The 19,957-nt window shown below is 36.6% G+C and overlaps 1 long non-coding RNA gene across 1 annotated transcript; it reads right to left on the bottom strand.

The window, feature by feature from the left end:
• Positions 1-362: 362 nt before the first annotated feature.
• On the bottom strand, positions 363-1,562 carry LOC134475632 (uncharacterized). The gene is made up of 3 exons (XR_010046807.1): positions 1,478-1,562; positions 660-708; positions 363-533 (listed from the first exon to the last, which is right to left on the bottom strand). It is a non-coding gene; the product is annotated as an uncharacterized LOC134475632 (long non-coding RNA).
• Positions 1,563-19,957: the final 18,395 nt, after the last annotated feature.

Here is a 19,957-nt window from a genome sequence, read left to right as displayed (position 1 = left end):
TATAAATTACCTTATTTTTTCTCAATAGTTTCTATAGCAGATTTTGCAATTAATTTCAGGGTTTCCAAGATTTTAGTGCTAATTTCTTGATGACCAAACTGGTATATGGAAAAATCATTGGTCTGTGGACTAGGAATCAAAGGGGCAGAGTTTATAGCTTTTCTATTTTCATGTAAGCAATGAAAGAGGATAATTCCAGTGGGAAGATGGCCTGCTTCTATGAAGGTACTAAAGCTTTTCTACTATTGTGCAGTGGTGAGAGAAGAAAGATGAGTATCGACAGACACTTCAAGAAACATCACCATCTGCCATGACTTTTATGACAATTCAAAAAGAACAATAACAACCACAAAATTCCTGATCAAAGCTGTGGCTGAATTTATGAATTTAATTTTCATGCAAATTCAGCTTCAAACATGAAGTGAGTCATGAAATGGAATTTGAAGGGGTCGTGCTCGGTGCTCACGTCTTCCTGACACATCCATCTGCCCAACTCCATCCAAGACCCATCCTGGGCTGGTGTTTATCACTGGCTGTAAAGCAGAGGTAATCATTTGAGAATAGAAAAATGATGTTGTTTCTAGCCTGGTAATGAAACTATTTGTTTTAGATATGTTTCCCTCATTGGGAACATTAAAATATTACAAAATGTTACTTACTAACAGCTGTATGCAAATATATCTCAGGAAGATGCTTGCTTGTCTAAGTCTGTAGAGAAAAATCAAGGTTTTCTGCTAAAGTTATCATAAAATTTTATGAAAAATAATAAAGAAGGAACAAAAGAGAAGCGATATTACTGGAGAAATTTAGCATCTTTTATTCCAGTAATAAAGATGACAAAACAAAAAATCTACAATGTATGAAATTGTAATTTTATTGGTATGAATATAAATAAGTACAGTCTATGAATATGTAGCCTGGGTGCTAATGAATATGAGCATGGGTGCTAATATTAATGTATAGAATTCCTAAGGATTTAGTAAAACCAAGTTTTGATAGTAGCTAATGATTTATGAATTTAATGAACTGATGGATTGGATTAGTAATTTTCATATTATATACTCAAAGGATAGACTTTAGTGTTTAAGTTCAGTCTAGTTTTCAGCTAAAGTTAACATGACTTTCAAACTGAAAGAAGATAATCCTATAACATAATACCTCTTAAGTTGTTTCAGCTTTCTATTTCATCTTGGTTATGTCTGATTAAGAAGTTTCAAAAAATAGTATTTTGTGTTGCAAATTCAAAACCAACCTATTGTGTGTTATTACAAACACAATATGGCCTATTTCCTGGTTTTGATAGTTTTCATCCATAAATGTATGTTATTGTATTTCTCAAAAAATAGATCATGAAATGAGAAATATGAAATGTGTATACTAGCAACACCCAGGTTCTAAAACTGAAATCAGTGTCACAGCTCTTTTATAGACACCTGAGATCAAAATCCAACCCTGAGTACTCCCCGAGTAATCTCACAGTTACAAGGTCACTTTTCCAATTCTGGTTTGGTGAAACATGGATTCTCATGGCTCCGCTCTGCTCCTTTTCCACCCAGAGGAATGTTTGTCTTCCTGCCAATGTAATAACAGAACAGTACTTGTACTACTGTATTTGTAGACTTGTTTACGTTTTAAATTTTTCTTTACCATAGTTGTATTAACATTATTTAATCATAGCTCTGGATGTTTGCTTTTCTGACAACAGGGTATTATATATTCAGAACACATAGTTTTTGTATCAGTCAAGGCTTTCTGAAATCATAGCAGTATATCAGATGAATGCATAATTAGGTATTTTTCTAAATAAACAATTACCCAGCAGGAAATGTTGCCATTTCATGTCTTAGATTTAACATCCTAGTAGTAACAACGACAAAAAAAAAAAAAATGGAAGACCCAAACAGTATTTGGTTTTCAAAGTAATATTTATATTGAGATATAATCTACATAAGGAAAAGTGAGAAAATTCTAACTGTACAGTTCAGGGAATTTTCACCATGTCAAAACCTGCAGGGAGCTGCCCAGTGCACTGGGAGTCTAATCCTCCCCAGTGATTACTCACCCACCTGTGACCTCACTGCTTATCCTCACCACCATCTGTTTGCTTCTGGCTTAGTATTATTTGAATGAAATTATAAACTAAGGGCTGCTTTTCCTTTAGCTTATCTTACTCAGCAAAAGAAGCAGGATATTTCTTAGATCTACGTAGATACCGATCACATTACTGATTTACCTTCATTGTCCTGTAGTAATGCAATGTACGATTATCTATGGAAGATAAATCCATTGTGCCAGTGATGAAGTAGAACGTGTATAATGGAGTTAAAGCAACTAAGTGATAAGCCTCATTCAACTACGAAATCTGGAGCTGTCTGATATCTGAGGGACAGACTGAGTGAAGAACAGCTTGGCTGGCAGGAGTGGTGTTAACAGCTGGAGAAAACCTGGAATGAGGCTTCAGGGAGGGGTGAGCTGAGGGATTAAAATACTTTTGGTATCAACTCCAAGGCTTTTCTGATTACCTGGCAATGGGAATTAGAGCATGGGTGCTGTGAAGGACTCATTTTCTCCCTGACCAACTTGGGGATGGAGTTCCCTTTTACTAAGAATAGTATCAGAGTGTCAAGATTATCACAGTGTCGGTACCTGGCACGCGAAGTCTGAGATATTGATGAGATACTTACATCTCATTGCTGAGTAGGCACCTGACTAAATGGACTTGGAACTTATCAGGTTAGAAACATGAAACTGGCAGCTGTGGCTATGTGAGCCGTATTTAAAACTGTGAGAACAGTTACTACCATTGGGAAGGAAATAGAGAAAGAGAAGACAAAGTCATAAAAGAAATCCAGTATATTTTTGATGCTTTTGGATACTTTGCTAATGCATGGTAATAAAATGGTGGTGGAGTTTATTTTTGGAAGCTGATACCTGGGTTTAACATATTCTAATCAGTTTCAACCCCATTATTTCTTCGTGCTTTCTTCCCCCTCCTGTTGATCCCTACCCCATCTCCAGAAGTCTAACTCCTGGTTTCTTATCAGCTTGTCTTTATCTTATGTATCTAAATATGTTAGTGCCTTAGTTTTTCTTCTTGCTCAGGCCAATACCCCACCTCCCAAGTTAGAGGAGGAAAGGTTTATTCAGCCCACAGTTTGTAAAGGTTTCAGCCTACAGTCAGCTAGCTCCAAGGTACAGCAGTATGGCAAAAAGAACCACAGGAGACAAACAGCTCACAGTGTGGCCAGCAGAAGGCTGCTGTGAGCAGCAAGCACCGTCTGCCCCTTCCTTTTATCCCTTCTAAACCACCCACCATGAGCACTCAGGGTGGGCCTTCCCTTGCCAGGACTCTGCTAAACGGATTATTCAACTAATTTAGTAATCATGCACCCTGAATCCCAGCATCACACCCTTAAACCTGGCATCTCAGCCTAGATCCCACAGCCAGGAACTTCCAAAAAGCTCCACCTGTGACTCCTGGAGTCTTTGGGAGGACATCCAGACACAGGCCCTAAACACATGTAGGCATTTTTAGGTTTCCTGTATGAGGAAAACATTCAATTTTTAAATTTGGAGTTTGTCTGATTCCATGTAACATAATGGTTTTTATTCCACTCATTTCTGTACAAATGATGTGATTTCATTCTAGTCTATGACTAACACTCCATTGTGCAAAGGGAACAGACAAGAGGAGAAATGAGAACAGACTGAGAGGTAATTTAGAGAAACATCAGTGAGGAGGGTGACAAAAACCAACAGGAGGAAACTAAAGCAGGAAACGGAAGGCAGAGGTCACATGCAGTGAGGTGGCTGGTGTGATACGGACTGGAAAATGCTTCTTAGAAGCCTTCACAGTGCAGACGCCTGAGTCTGACAGCCGGACCACAGTGGACATGAGCGGGAGGAGTGGAGACCCGTGAGCTGCTGCTCTGTTCAATCACCAATAAAGAGGGATGAGGGAAGGTTCAGGGTTATGGGGTTGCTTTTAAATTAGGAATTTTCAAGTGTGTTGGCAGGCTGCGAATGACATAGCTGAAAGATGTACAAGATACAAAACAGACAGATACATGATAAAGTCTGAGAGAGCGCCTGGCTTGCCACCATCACTGGAGGGTCCAGAACCACCTTCCAGGTCGTTGAAAGCAGCTAAGGGGTTGATCTTCCCCAGGTAGCTAAAAGGTTCCTTGTGTGAACTTTGATGGCTCCTGTGCCCTGATGTCACCTAAGATGGAAAATGATCCAGAGAGCACTCAACCAACAAGCAAAGCCTTTGCTACATCAGCACCAGGCAGGCTCTTAATGAACTCCTGTCTGCTGGGCTTCACCATTCTTGCTCCTCGGGTAAGAGTCCACTCATCCAGCAGAAGGCAGAGCAGTGGTGAGTTTCGTTCCAGTGCCCATCTTTCCTGTCTTGAGTGAGACACAGTGTATTCTGGCAACTGTCTCTGACCCAGAAGAGCCTGGAGATGAAGTCCTGGAAGAACCAACACTGATGCAATAGATAGTTATCAAGTATATCATTAGTTCTAGGGCACTTTGTAATGCCTACCCCTCATTAAAAGGCTACAAGAGGGTTCGTTAAACAAAGAGATAGTAAGTGAATGAAGCCTAATAGAAGTAATCAGAGTTGTGAATCATTATAATTGTCTTCCTGGAGAACCTTTGTAAAACTTACCTGAATATCACTATTATTGCTATTAATGTAATTAGAATGTTTTGACGTATATTTACTTATCAATAAATTAAGCCCTTTTACAAAACAATCTGTCTTGGGTTTATATGAATATTTAAAACACTATAAAGAAATACTTCACATGTTTTAAATGTCTTTTTTAATTCAAAAGGTAACATTTCTCTGAGCCTGTATAATATTCCAACATAGTCAGTGTATAAGAATAACTCTAATAAATATTGTATAATATCCATTCAAAAAGAAAATAACAGTATAATGACCAACCAGCACTACAGTCAACTGTGTGCTACAGTGATGGAGCCCCATTTATACATTTGTACAAGCCAAACAGTATTGTTCAAATTTGCTAATAGTTCCATATATAGATACCATGCAAGATGATTGCAAAATAGTCAAAGTAAGCACCTACCACGCATATTTTCTATTTCGGCATTAGAGTACATAGAGGACGAATCCAATGGCAGATGTCTGCAGTCTTACTTTTCTTCATGAACAACACACATAAATACACTGAAACTTTGCTTTACGCACCAACAACAGCTTTTCTTCTTTAACTAAAACTGTAGCACAGCCCTTCCTATTGTATAGTCTCGGAAGAATGCTCACTAACTGTTAGTGCTGCCTACACTGGGAGACATTTTCCTTGAACTTTAATTGTGTATATTCCGAGAACAGAAACCACGCTCCGTTTGTTTTCAACCCAGACTTCAGAATGGCATCCGGCCTTAAGAGAGGACTGGTGCTTTCATTAAATGAACAAACGAATAAAGGAATAGTGAAGTCTTCAGAGCATCAGTATATGAGCAGCTTGAATGGTCAAGCGATGGCCCATAGCCCGTAACTAACAGTAGGGTCTAGTGCTACCTGTACTTTAGAAAATGATGAATTTAACTGTGATATTCCCTGCCCACAACTCATAAATACAGTCTGTCATTCAGCTGCTGGATTTGTTTTTGCCCTAACTGTCCCTCTTCTCATGGTTTCCCTCTGCCTGATTGTATTCTGGCAGCAGGGTTCAGGACCATCAACCAGGTTAGCCGAAAGATTTCCAAATGTGTCCCTCATCTGCTCTGGTCTGACATGAGGAAAGACTTTCAAGTATCAGCCTCACATGTACAGAAGACCTTGGATCTGAACCCCTCTTCTCAAATGCACACACCATGGGTGAAGATGGGATTAAGAGGAAATCGCAGCGGACCACATCTCCAACCAATCTCTCCTCCCTAAATTAACAGTGAGCTCCGGATTGCCAAATCTGCTGGTTGCATTTATTTCTGACTTAGATTCAGCTGATGTCTCTAGACCAAATCATCATTCCTCTTTTCTCAGCTCAAATTCTCTTCCACTATTCATTAACTCATTAGTTCAACACATATCTTTGAGTTCCAACTGACTGCCAGCCAATATTTCAGAGCCTGAGTTGTGGAAGTATACAAACCCAAAAGAAGAATCTCTGCCCTCATGGGGCTGATGCTCCGATGTGGAAGACTAGGAGATGATTGAACACATACAAGTACACAAGTTCATGAAAGAATGAGTAAATGTTACTCATGTTACCGTGCAAAGGGCTTTGCTCTTTCTTTTAGTGACGTGATCTGATGTATAAAAGTAAAATTCCACCCTGGGTGCTGTAGGAATAAAAAGGGGATAAAGAATGAAAAGATGGTGAATAGTTAGCAGCCACTTGCAAAACTCAGTGAAAGATGGTGTTGGATCAGGAATGTAGTGTGGAAGAGCCTAGAAGTGGTTGGATGTTGGAATATATTTTTAGTGAAGAGCTCAATGATTTTATGGTTGGGTTACTTGTAGCTTGTGACAAGACAAAACAAAAACAAAATAAGGAGGGCTATTGAATATTGTCAGATTTGAGGCAAAGCAATTGAAAAGATAGCATTCACACTTTTTAAACTGGGAAAGGTTGTGTTTCAGAACGCAAAACTCTTCTGAGTATCCAAGCTTTCACAACTGAATGACTAAATAATCCAAAATATGGGAGTCGTAGTCATGTTTGTGCTTCTAAAACTATCCATGCAAAACTTAACTGTAAGACTACCTTCACAAGTGATACAAGTACATGTGTGTAAATAGAATATAAACATAATACCACAACACTGAAGCCAATTAGAATTTAAGGAATTGTAAGTTTTACATCGAGGAATAGATGGATATTTATGTGATTAGATTTTTGATATACAGATCATGGTTCTGGGTATGGACTGTCATTCAGATTCTTCTAACTTCTGACATTAAAATCCTGAAAACATGAACAACTACCAGAAATATATCCAGCTTTGTTAACATTTTTCTATTGGCTTGTGTTTTCTAAGGAACACAACCAAAGTGCAAATAGCAGCAGCATTTTTCCTGCTGAACTGTCAATACTCCCAAGACAAAATATTGCATCTTTGAGGAGGGAATAGTCTTGTTCCAGTGGTTACACAAGGATGATCTCACAACCACAGGAGACCCACAGGAGCCACAGGAGGGTTCAGTGCCGCCTCACTGCAAGCTGAGAAGAAAGGATGTGATTTTCTCCATCCTCAATAACAAATACCCAGGCACCTTGATAATAAACCTCAGACTGCTCCCTTGCATTGAGAGTCAGAGTAAGGTCAGATCAAACAAATCGTGATCACTGGAAAACCTCTAATTTAGCCCAATGCGTTCTTCTGTTGTGATTACTCTAATTACTTGTGCCTCGTCTCCATCACTTATGGTTGTTTGTTATGATGTGGAATCAATAGACTGAGAAACACACTGTGAGAATATTGTTAGTTTGTGCTTTGGGCATAGAAAAGAGAGCTTCAAAACTTGTACCATGAATAGTTAAGTTTGTGTACATAACTTTCGGAATAATGGAAGTTTAAAAATGATTAAAATAGATAGATTGGAGGCTTCAAATTGCAGGTTAAAAGAGTTTTGCTTTACATGATAAGCCCTTGGTACTCTCTAGTTTTTAGGTATGTGTGATTCACTTTGAAGTTTTAAAATTGATAATGTTAAATAAATACTCGAAGCTATTAATAACAAATTATATGGATAGATTTATGCAAAGTCAAGAATATAATAAGTTACTCTCATCACGAATGTCAACACACTATTAACAACTGCAAAAAGACCCACATTGTCCACTCTAATGGTAACGTCTATATGCAATTATGTGCTGTTTCTTGATCTTTTATTCATAGGGTCTGAACTAAGACTGCTAGGTCAGTAAATTTCTGTAGATTGAAGAATATAGCAAGGCTCTGAATCTAAGATTCAGTCTTTATTAGAGATTTATTGAGGGCCAATTTAATTTTGGAAAATACAATGTTTTTTTTTTTTTTTGCTAAGTAACAAGTTTTATTTTCATCATAAGCTGTTACATTTAATATCGTACTGTATTTAACATCTAGCATCTTTTTTAAATTAAAAATTATGCATTTCCAATTTCTATCTAAATCCTAACCAACTTTCCTGGCTGTTGTCATACACCACAGAAATTATATTTCTAGTGGGTTATGTAAGAGCATTTATCATTAACAGTTTTACCCCAGATCTGAACAACCTTCTCCCATTGTGACAAGCCCTGTCCAGTGAGTGATGGGCCAGTGTGCAAGCCTTGTTCTGCAGCCTTCATGGCACTTCTGTGGGCCTTGTGATGCTCTTGTTACTTTCTATTGCATTTTTACTTTTATTCTCTGTATTCTTCAGCTCCATAATTTCACTCAGTCCTTTTGTATGACATTTATGTATTTGTCAAATTGTGTTGGAAACATCACTTTGCTCCCAGGAGAGAATGAAAGATGGAGAGCAACAGTGAGAGACAGGTGACAGTGAGTCAGAGGAAGCTGAAAAGGAAGGAGATGACAGTGCAAGAAATGGAATAAAAATATAAAGGGAACAGCAGGCATTTTTAAAGTACTGGTGGTGTGAACTTTCCTAGTTTGGTGATAAAACACAGAAGGGTTTAAAAAAAGAAGAAAGGATCAGGATATAGCTCAGCAGTACAGTACCTGCCTGGCAAGTGTGAGGTCCTGAGTTCAATTGTATTACAAAAGATATATATATATATATATATATATATATATATATATATATAGAGAGAGAGAGAGAGAGAGAGAGAGAGACAGAGACAGAGACAGAGACAGAGAGAGACAGAGAGATACAGACAGAGAGAGAGGCACAGAGAGAACATTTTGCACTAAATCTGGATACTCTAATCAAACACAACTGAGTCTTCCTTTGTAGTCTTGACATGTCCTGGAGTGGAGCTACCGCTGGTTCATCTGCACAACTGCATCACGAGGCACCTGCTGTCACTGCATCGTGATTTAGTATTTAATACGTTAAGCAACACAAGAGAGCAACTCACATTAAGAAATTTTTCTCAGCCTCCACAGACTAAAAATTGGGTTTGATACCTAGCATAGAGGATAGCTTTTGTTTACAGCAACACACATTTATCATTGCACATTTCTGTGTCCACGTGTGGTTTCATGGAGTCTCACGTTCAGCGGTTTGACATAGCTGTAATCAACTGGTCATCTGTATTGTCAGTCACATCTGAGGTCCAGTGAAGACAGAATCTCCTTTAAGCTGGTGTGGTTGTTGGCAGAATGTAGTACTGTGCAGGCTGCTGCCCTCACAAATGCAGCTTGTTTTTTGTAGTGTTGGGAATTAAACCCAGAGCCTTCATCCTAAGCTACATTATTCAACCTTCTTAGAATTTTTTTTTGAGGAAGGATCTCATTAAGTCACTAAGTTTTCCTGCTTGGGGCTCAAACTTGGGCTCTTCCTGCCTCGCCTGTCCTGAGGGCTACAGAAACTTGCTGGCTGTTAGACAGAGCCTCCCTCAGTTGCTCACTGTGTGACTCTGAATAGCAAAACTCACGACATGGCCACTGGGCTCTTCAGAGCCTGGAAGGGAGACAGTGTTTCTTAGCAAGACAGGTGTTAAATCTCATATGAGGTTCTCACACCTAGCAAGCAAGTTTTCCTGTGTTCTCCAGCTGAAAAGAAAGCCCCGAGTCTGACTTACACCCAGGGAAAGCAATCAAGCAAGAATGAAACATGAGGTAGGGATCATGGAAGAGCACCTTAGAGTCCCTCAACCACAGAAAAGTGAGTACAATTGCAGTAAGTCCCTAGGTTCCCTGAAGCATTTAAGAGTAAAGTGGTATCTAAATAGAAACCATAAAATCTTATAAACATAGTTTTCTTCTTTTAACCTGTCTTCTATGTTTGTGTTTTACTATATCAAAAGTTTTGTCTTTAAACTTTACCTAAGTCATTATCCAAACCTAGTTGACTCACAAAAATGTGATGTTATTGTCTAAAGCCATGTAAATAGTGCTGCTGATGCTCTGAGGACGTCGTTGTGAGCACAGAAAATAGAAACTTAGAAAAAATGTGTGTCAGTAACAGGGTGTCTATTAATTCAATTTAAGTTCTTAAAACTTCTTTGTGTTCTAATATGCATTCCTATAATCCCTGGTGAGTGGTCTACCTATGTGTAACACAAATCGGCTTCAATTTAGAACAATATAAATACTAACTGCTAAAAAATTTATAGAAGAGAGCACAGAACTTTTTTTTTACTGTTGCTTGTTTATTTTTCTTTTTACAAAGCCTTATTGAGCAGTGTGAGAGGAAATTAATAACTCCTAATACTTCTAGTAACACATTACGTCAGCCATGAATGTGGAATGTATGTTTTGGTTCCACACATGTTTTATCATTCATAAAATTCATCTCTAACAATAACTATGCCAAAGCCCCACTGGTAAATGTTGCAGCAAATTTACTCCTCTGGAATGATTTCAATCGCTCAGTTCATTATTGCCATGTTCTTGTCTATCTGAGATGCAATTACAACAGTTTACTTTCAGTTTTACTCCCTTCTGTTCTTGCAGATTTGTTTTAGGTAGGGAAAGCTAGGGACTGTCAGGTGTTTGGATGTTTAGGTCAGAACCTGAACTATGTGAAAATGCATGGTCCAACACTTGCATTCCATTTATCATTTAATGATTTGCAAAACACATAAAAGACCTACCAATAATTTGGCATCTTGCTAGCATGAATATTTTAACATTAATTCTATATAATTATTGCTGTCATAGGACACATAATCTATTTTTTATAATATATTTATAGGGGTTAGAGATATAGTTCACAAGTAGAGTATATTCTTAGTATGTGTAAGGTCCTGGATTTATGCCCAGAACCAGAAAGAAAAAAATAGCCCTATGATGTATGTGTCATATTATAAATCACAAGAGAACAATTATTAACAAAAAGTCAACAATAGTATTCAGAAGAACTAGGTGCCAGGAACTATATAGGCTTTTTACCTTTTTAGAATTGGCCATAGATCTGTGAGGTCAAATCTATTATATTAGTTTTCTATTGCTGCTATAACAAATTAACACAAGGTTAGAGATTTAAACGACATAAGTTTATTACTTTTTAGATCTGTTTTTCATAGAGCTTAGCAGGTTTCGCTAGGCTAACACTGTGGTCCAAACAGGACCCTGTTCCTCTGTTAAGGCTACAGGAGATAATGCGTCTCTTGGCTGTCTCGGACTGTGGGCAGAATTCATTATCTATGTGACAGTAGACTGAGGGCCCCATCGCCATGCTGGCTACTGGCCAGGGGTCATTCTGCTCCCTGCCAACTTTAAGGCAACATCAAGTCCTTGTCATGTTACACCCACCTGGTATATTCATCTGCCTTATTCCATTACTTGTAGGAAACCATGTAGTTAAATTAACCCCACGTTCCCAATCCTGAAAACTCTTCATATACCAGCATCTTTGATTGCGGTGTAAGTATTTTGGTGACAAGTATCCTGTATCACTATAGCCATTTTAAAAGATGTGGAAATCCAGACCCAAAGCTAGCAAGTAAAAGGGAGCAAACTTTAACCCGGGCCATGGCACCTCCTACAAGACAGTACTTTCAGGTCTACACTGGTCCAAACTGATCCAGATTTCCTGGGATCAAGCCACTGATTACCTCTGCCTCTCAAGTGCTAGGACATGAGGTGTGCACTACCAGGCCCGCCTAGTTAGTTTTGTTTCATATTGACACTTACAATTAATGTACCATAAAATCTAGCCTTTATAAACTGTATTATCTGCTTCTTTAATATATGTATAAAGATCACCCCTGACTAGAATGTTTTCTTTGGTCCCCAAAGAAACCCCATACCAATAGCAGTCACTCTGCTTCCCTTCTGCATGTACAGGTGATTACTAATCTTCTGTCTGTTTCAATGGATTTGCACATTCTAGGCATTTCACATAATCGGAATCATACTTTGTGTATCCTTTCATGATTGGCTTCTTTCAGCCAGCACAATGCTTTTAAAGTTTATTCTCATTGCTGTATGTATCAGTACTGTACTTATTTTTATGACTAATATTTACTTTGTAGACACATTAAATTTTGTTTATCTACTTGTCGGTCATTGGGTATTTGGGATATTCTATATTTTGGCTGTTATGAGCTATCCTGCTATGAATATTCATGTGCAAATTTCTGTGTGGATGTGTTTTCAAGTCTCTTGAGTGGAATATGTAGTGACATGGCAACTCTGTGTTGAACTTTCTAAATAAATACCTGCTTTCCCAATCACCAATATGCCATTTTACATTCTCACAAGCAACATGTAAGGGATCTGATTTTTCCACATCCTTGCTAACCCTCGTAGTTTTATGTGTTTTTGGATTGTAGCGGTCTTGGATGATGTGAGGTGGTATATCATTGTGGTCTTAATTTAAATTCTCCAAAGACTCATGATTTTGAAGACATTTATTAAGTCTATTAGTCATATGTACAGTATGTGTTTTTTGGAGAAACTTCTATTGAAATCTTTCACCCATTTTCTTGTTACCTCATTTTGTGCAGTCTTTCCACTTTCTTGGTAATGTGCTTTATAACGCAAAAGTTTTAGGTTTTTGAAATCTGATTTGTATATTTTCTTTGGTTACTGGTGTTTTTGTTGTCATAGCTAAGATATTATTGCCTGACCCATACTTAAATTATTCTCTTATAAGTATTTTGGATTTTTACATTTACATTTAGATTTTTGACTGATTCTAATCATTGTATATTGGGGTCTGAAATAATAATATTGTTATTTGAAGAGGTATTGGGACAGTTAGTATAAGATTAATAGTTGGTAAATTAGATGTTTCCTGAGCATCTGTGATATTTGTATGCATACATTTTGTTGTTAATAACAATGAAATAAAATGTAAAACTGAACAGCTGATAAAAAACAATTATAAGTGTCTGATTATGAAAATGTCAGAGTGTTTCTCTGATGGGTGATATTGCATGTTGAACACCCAGTTGGAAAGGAGATGCCATAAAGTTATATGGGAATTTAAACAGTAATTTAACTTTGAAAAAATTATTATGATCATTTTTATTATTAGCTTGGCATGAGGATATGAAGTTATTCCTACATCCTTTACAGTATGAAAAGATTATTCTTTTTCAACTGAGTTTTTTCCAGCCAGCATATGTACTGAAAAATACTTGATAACAAATATAAACTTTAGCATTTTTAATTAATCACTTGCCATTGACTTATGTATCTGTTCTTTATGGTGACACCACAGTCTCCATTACTCTAGTTTTGTAGTAAATTTTAGGGAGAAGTGAAAAGTCTAAACTTAGTCTTCATTTTCAAGATTAGTTTTGTTATTCAGGGTGCTGTGGTTTATGTTTAGATGTTTCATTAAAGCCTGTTATGGTCACAAGGGGACTTTTTTTAAAGGTAGTTAGACCTAGCTTTGTGAAGCTAAAATTAATTTATGGTGTAATGCTAGGGTCAAATGCACTAAGATGAGGGGTGTGAGTGCTGCCGGCGCTAAATAACCTTGATAAGATAAAAGGAACAGAAAAAGCTGTGGTTGTCCCTTGCTTGCTCCCTGTGGCTTTGCTGCCTTCTGCCCACCATGAGTTGTTCTTTGTGAAGTCACCCTGCCTTAGAGCCAGCCAGTTATGGACTAAAACCTCTACAAACTGGGAACCAAACAAACCTGCCCTGCCTTAAATTATGGGTGTTGGGTATATCATCTCAACAACAACAACAACAACAAAAGTAACTAAGTCACAGGGTCACTCACATTTCCTTTTAAATTTTAGGGTCATCTTATGTTGCAAAAAAGGCAACTAGTTGCCAAGGGAGCTTTATGAGGTCTAAGCACTTTGCCATCACTGTCTGCGATGCTCTAGATATCAACCTTGAGAGGGTCAGAGTGGGAGCATGCCAGTTTGGTTCCATTCCTCATCTGGAATTCTCCTCGGATTCATTTTCAACCCAACAGGAAGTAAAGGCTCATTAGGGTTAGGGTTAGTGCTAGGGTTAGGGTTAGGGAATTTTAGGGAATTTACCATCTGAACAACATTAAATCTTCATTGTGGGCTCTTTTTCATGTATTCTTTAATTTCTTTCAGAAATGATTTTGTAGTTTTCACTATATGCATTTTATACTTTGCAATTTAATTTATGTCTACCAGTATGTTATTGTCTTTGGACTGTTGAAAATGAAATTTGATTTTTAATTTCATGTTCAGATGGTTTATTGCTGGTCTATAGAAGTATTACTGATTTTATATATTGATCTCGTGTCCTTCAAAAATATTGAACTCATGTATTTTCTTTAATTTTTATTTAGGTTCCTTAAGATTTTCTACACCCAAAGTCATGTCACCCACAAAAAGAGTTATAGCAGTTTGTTTCCAATAAACCAATTCCCAATATAACAGCTTTCTATCACTTTTTCTTGCCCAAATGCCCTTCTTATTACCATGTTGAGCAATTCTGGTGAAAGCTGATGTTTGTTTTTTTCCTGATTTTTGAGTAAAAACTTTCAGTAGTTCATCACAAAAAATGAATTTGGAAATATAATTTTCATTGATGTTCTTTATCAGCTTCCTTTCTAGTGCTCTATGTATCTGTCTATCCCCACATTAAAGCACATGAATGGTTTTGTTCTTTATTTACTTTCCTGCCACACACATTAAACACAGAGCCTTTATGCTGAGCTACATCCTCAGTCCTGTTAATCTTTTATTTTGAGGCAGGGTCTCACTAAGTCACCCAAGCTGAGCTCTAACTTGGAATCCTCCTGCCTCATCTTCCTAAGAAGTTGGCTTTACAGGCATGTGCCATACACCTAGCTATGTAGTGAATTTTATTTATTTATTTTTATATCATACATCAACCCTATATCCCTCAGATCAATTTCACTCTGTCATTCTGTACCCTTTATATGTTGCTGAACTTTACTCAGTATACACTGTTGAAATTGAAATAGTACCTTGGCAATGGTATTTACATTAGTATTCTGGTGAAAAACTGATTGTGTGTGTGTGTGTGTGTGTGTGTGTGTGTGTGTGTGTAAGTCACACTTTCTTGTGATTTTGTTGTCATAATAGTGGCCTCATGTACTGAATAATGAAATAGTTTTGTTCTAGCTTTTGAAAGACATTATGAGGGATTAATGCTGATTTTTTACATGTCACTTAGAATTCACCAAATAACAAATTCTTGGATTTTCCTTAGAAGATGCTTTCTTCTAAAATTTTAATCTCTCTTCTTTTCACAGTTCCCTTCAAATTTTCTATTTCTACTTGAGTTAGTTTTTCCTTCCAGTTTGTGTCATTCTAATCATCTTTTTTTATTTCATCTAGGTTTGCATAAACACAGAATATTCCTTCATATTTATGTGACATCAATAGAAACAACTCCTCTCTCTTTATTTTTAACAACTTGAGTCTTTTGCTTCTGTTCCGTGATCAGTGTAGTTATCAGTTAGTAATTTAGTTGGTCTTTACAAAGAAGTAACTTTTGGTTTCATTGCTTTTCACATTCTTTCTCTGATTCCTATTTCAACTCTAAGCTTTGTTACTCCTTTCCTTATATTACTATAATTTTAATTTCCTCTTCACATTATAGTTTTTTAGGTTGCAAAGTTAGGTAAATGATTTGAAATTTTCTTATTTTCAATTTACCAAGAAGTACTTCCTGAGAAGTGTATCAATCAAGGTTTACTAGAGAAACAGATATAACACAAGATATACAAATGTATAAGAAATTACAAGACTGACTTACAGTGGTTAGCCACAAAGTCAGGAGGTTGAAAGAAGCTTACTGCAGTGTCCCGTACAAGTTCTGGGACAAGTTCTGGATCTGAGATGGAACACTATGTCCGGAGGCTTAAGAGTCTGTGATCAAGGCTGAAGAGTACAGACCGAAGCCACAGCATCAAAGCTGTGGCTTTGAAGGCAAAGACCAGAGCTCCTCTGAAAAACCAGCAATCAGTATCTCCTTGTTTGCTTTTATTGTATGCAGGCTACTCCCCTGCAGTCTGCATGCCCTCCTCTTGCCTGTGCTGAGAATGTTTCAAATAAGCACTCTGGCCACCTGCTGGATCACTTATTTAAACTTCTGACCTTCTCAAATTGATACAAAGAACAATATCCTAGAACTGTAAAGGCTTGTCCTCCACACCCCAGGATGTAGAGCTGCTGAGTCACTTAGTTAAGCTTCTAGATTTCTCAAGTTAACGCAGCGTATCCACCCTAACAAGTTCCATCTCACTTTTTGAAAGTGGTATTTTCTGTCATTAGTCTTCACATTTTCTAATTTCCCTGTGCCGTTTTCCTTGATCCATTGGTTATTTAGTATTGTGTTATTAATTTCTACATTTTTGTGCATGTTCAATATTTCCTGTTGTAATATATTTGTAGTGTTGTTGAAATAATGTATTTAATTATTATTCTCCCCATTTTTCTATTTATTATTCCAAGGAAAGTGTTGATTTTTTCCCCAACTGTTATTGTCGAAATATCTTTCCCTTCAAATGTATATATTTTTTTATGTTTATTGGGTTGCAATTGGTGACTATATATTTATAATTATGCTATTTTCTTATGGATTAACCCTTTTATACTTATAAAATGACTTTTGGAATTTAAGAAAAATTTGTACCTTAAAGTTAGTATTCTTTGCTGTTAATGTAGTCATTCCAAGTCTCTTCCTGTTGTTATTTTCATGTTACATTTTCTCACTCCTTTTAACTTGTCTTTGAATATAAAGTGTGATTTCTGTAGACATACTTTGCATGCTATCTAAACCTATTCTACAGAACTGAGTTTAACTGGAGAGTTTAATCTCCTTTAATTAATTTTCTAATAAGGTAGGCTTAATACCTGCCATATTGCTATTTATTGTGTGCATGTCTTAGGCATTTAAATCATTTATTATTCTGTGACTGTCTTTTGTATTAAATAGACATTTTTAGAGTACCAGTTTATTTACTTTTAATATATTATTATGGAGATCCTAATTACCATTTTAAATTATAAAAGTTATCAAAGTCAAGTTATAAAAGCTTAAGTTATGAAAGTTATGCAAAGCTAGTTGAGGTTAACATCAAGGTCAATTAGACAGAATACTTTGCTCTCATATAGTTCTATTCTCTCCCCTCCCAAGGTAATGTTATTGGTATACAATTTATACCTTTTACATATTATATTATTCACAGCATTGATTTAGAGATATTGCCTAATGCAGTTGTCCTTTAAATTAGACATAAGGAAAAACAGCTACAAGTGAAAATGCATTTGCACTATGCCTTGTATTTACCTCTATAAAGACCTGGGTAGTTTTTTCCTGTGCTCTCAGTTTCATTTGATTTAAGTTTCTTTCTAGATGCTCATTTTAGCCTGAAAGATTCCCTTCAGAATTTCTTTCAGGAATGTTCTGCTCTTTTATAGTTCATTCTGGCCTATTTAAAATAAATTATACATCTTTAAGTTGACAAATTTTCCCTCTGCTTTAATTTTCTTGTCATTCATCTGTTGTGAGCTCAAGGACATTTATCCTGTAATTTTGTCTTTCCACTGTATGAGTTTCCCTTCCCAAATACTCATGGGGTGGCTCAACATGTCCTTTTATCCTTTATGTTCTTTTAGTTGTTGGTGCTGGGTCTAAGCTTCATCAGACCTGTGTTCCATTCCTAAGGGAAGACACCAGGTAGTGGTTGTGTTCTTTAATCATGATGGGAAGTTGTTTCACCATAGTTATGTTAGAAGCTGTTAATGTTCAACAATTCAATTTATTAAATACTTTAATTAATATTTGACCATTAGTAACATTTTTACTTCCACCACATCTTTATTTGCTGGCATACTTTCAATCAAGAGATGATTTCATTATCTTCTGTCTAATTACTCAGAGATACTTCATATGGACAAGGTGAGATCAGCCCTGATTCTTTCCTTTTACGTGACATTTTTTAAGGCGATGCTTCATTTTCCTTTCAGTCTTCAAGAATGACCAATTTTTTAAAAAATGGCTGTTTTTTCCTCCAACACTTTTTAGAAAACAGAAATATAAAATTGGACAAAATTGGATTCCCTACCTTTGAAAACATCCCAGCCTATTTTTGGAATAAACTATCTTAGAAAGTCATTATAAAAGAACGTATCTGAAAATGGAATCTTTTCTGTGACTATATGAAAATGTAGACCTTGCTTTACACATTTATGGGATCCTGACATATGAAACAGCTTCATTGATCAAATGCATTTTTATGTGTTAGAAAAGAAGTGATAACAGAATTTAAACTAGGGGGAGGTCAAATAATAAGTAAAACTTTTCATTTATAAATACATAAAGATCCTAATGTTTTAATTGTTCTGAAGGAGTGAAATCTAGCACAATGACTAAGCCTAATAAAGAAGATGTCCTTAAAACATGATGATGGGTCTGAGAAGCAATTTTTAAATTAGATCTGGAACAATGAGTGGAGCCAACCACGCAGAGACAAGGGAACAGAACTTCAAACCCAGAGAGCAAGATGAGTAGAAGGAGCTGAGGTGTGAAATAACCTGGCATATTGGGAGAAAAGACAGGGGACTTCACCTGAAAATGCTAATTAACTTGATCTGAGAAGCACCAGGTACAATTTAAAATGCAATGATAACATTGTTTTTTCCCAGTTTACAAATAACATTTTTCCATGCATGGACTTACTATTAATAACTGAATGAAAAATTTAAAAATTAATGATTTTAACACTTTTTAATGTATTTAAGTTTTGCTTAAGTAGTCCCACTGGATAATAAATTTACAGTTAGTTTCTCAATCTGTTAGAACATTAATTTTCGACTTGCCTGGGTGAAGGGACTCCTGGAGAAGTGACTGGATCCTGGGGTTACTATACTCATCAGTGGGCTAAGCCAGAAATGTTCACAGATAAATGTGCTGTTAGGAGGTGAAGCCTGGTGGGAGCTGGGTCCGTGGGGCAGTGACTCTGAAGTGTAGTCGCCCCCTGGCACTTTTACCTTGTAGTCTGTTCCCCAGCTACCACAAAGTAAGTGCCTTTGCTCCACCATGCCTTTCTGATGTGATGATTTTGCTTTGAGGACAGCACACCGTGGACTGAAACCTCTGAAACCATGAGCCAAAAGTGAATCTCTTCCCTTGACGTTGCATTACTCAGGTAGTTTGTTCCAGCAAAAACTAACCAATGTACTGTCTATCAGAGAGTTATATGTGTTTTCTCTGATTGTCCTTCTAAAATTTTCAATAACTTATAGTTCATGCATTACACGTAGAATATTTTTTCCCTCCTGAAGTTCCCAGGATGAAAGGACAGTTTGCTCTGTTCAAGCCCCATGGCATATCTATTATTTATTACATTCATAAGGTTTTAAATCTAGTTGCTTAATGTATGATTTACATAAAATTAACCCTACCAATTTTAAGAAGACATTTAATGAGTTTTGACTATATATATATATATATATATATATATATATATATACATATCCACTATGATCACTATCATAATAAAAATATAGAAAATTTCTGTGTCTTCCAAAATTAGCCTTAGTCCCTTTAAAATTCACCACCTTTAACTCTAGGCAAGCATTGATAGTTCTGTCCCTATAGACTAGTTTATGTTATTCTAGAGTTTTATATAAACAGAATTATGAGGTTTTTTGTGTGTACTGGCCTTCTTTTACCTCAAGATAATGTCACTGAGATTGACTCAAGTTGTCATGTGCATAGGTAGTCCACATTTTTTTAATTGATTGGTAGTATGTTGGATTGACATTCCAGACTTACCTCTTTAGCAACTGATGATCATCTGCAGTTGTTAGATGGCTTGGCTCTAGAATGTCCTTCAGAGTACCATGTGTTCAGAAGTGGGTCTTTTGGAAGGTAACTGGTTCACTAAATTCATCTCTGG

Source organism: Cavia porcellus, unplaced genomic scaffold (assembly GCF_034190915.1).
Source record: "Cavia porcellus strain 051 isolate PalLab524CR breed Dunkin Hartley unplaced genomic scaffold, mCavPor4.1 scaffold_4, whole genome shotgun sequence".
NCBI classification, from domain to species: Eukaryota; Metazoa; Chordata; class Mammalia; order Rodentia; family Caviidae; genus Cavia; species Cavia porcellus.
Note: the sequence above shows the minus strand (reverse complement) of the source record. Positions and strands in the feature narration are given on the sequence as shown.